This window comes from Chrysochloris asiatica, unplaced genomic scaffold, assembly GCF_000296735.1.
Source record: "Chrysochloris asiatica unplaced genomic scaffold, ChrAsi1.0 scaffold00167, whole genome shotgun sequence".
Classification (NCBI taxonomy): Eukaryota; Metazoa; Chordata; class Mammalia; order Afrosoricida; family Chrysochloridae; genus Chrysochloris; species Chrysochloris asiatica.
The window spans coordinates 5,616,069-5,616,713 of record NW_006408685.1 but is presented as its reverse complement, the minus strand read 5'-3'; the positions used below and the strand labels follow the sequence as shown (position 1 = coordinate 5,616,713).

Below are 645 nucleotides of genomic sequence, written 5' to 3'. Positions count from 1 at the left end.
TCTCTGATCATGTTTCCCAACATTCCTTTCTATCCCACTCAAGTGTCTATTTTACAATAGTAGGCAAGGGAAATTAATATTCATAAGGCAGTCAAAGTTGTAATGAGAGACGTTTTGGGCTGTGCTTGTGGGTCTCTAAGTTGGTCGAGCCCGCCTCAAAGCCATGATCCAACAGCTAGGCCGGGACGGTGCACTCAAGTCCGTGGTAAGTAGGACAGCCTGGCTGGCTGCTGCAGTCTCTTCCCGCTAGGCAGCGTCCCCCCTCCCCGTCGACCTGGTTTCCAGACACCTCTCACCCTGCCGCTCCATGGTCTGGGTTTCATTTAACACCTACACCAGGTCTGCGCAGGTCTCACACATCGTTCAGCCGCCACCCCCTCCATTAGCGTGACCCTGGGGATACGCGGACAGACACAGGTCTCACCCACCTAATCCAACAACACCGCACGTTATGGACCAAACCGCCATGTCCCGAGCGATGGCAGGCGGAGGCGGTGGTGGCGGCAACGCCAGGAGGCTCGTGCCCAGCGCGGCTCTGAGCAGCTCACCAACAGCGGAGAGCCCACTGGGTGAGTGGAAAATACCAAGCCATGGTATTTTCAATAACCTCATATGGATGCGAAAGCTGGACAGTGAATAAGGAAG

At 55.2% G+C, this 645-nt stretch overlaps 1 pseudogene; it reads left to right on the top strand.

Annotated features, from left to right (window-relative positions):
- Positions 1-466: 466 nt before the first annotated feature.
- Positions 467-645, top strand: part of LOC102831795 — a 77,129-nt pseudogene continuing 76,950 nt past the window's right edge.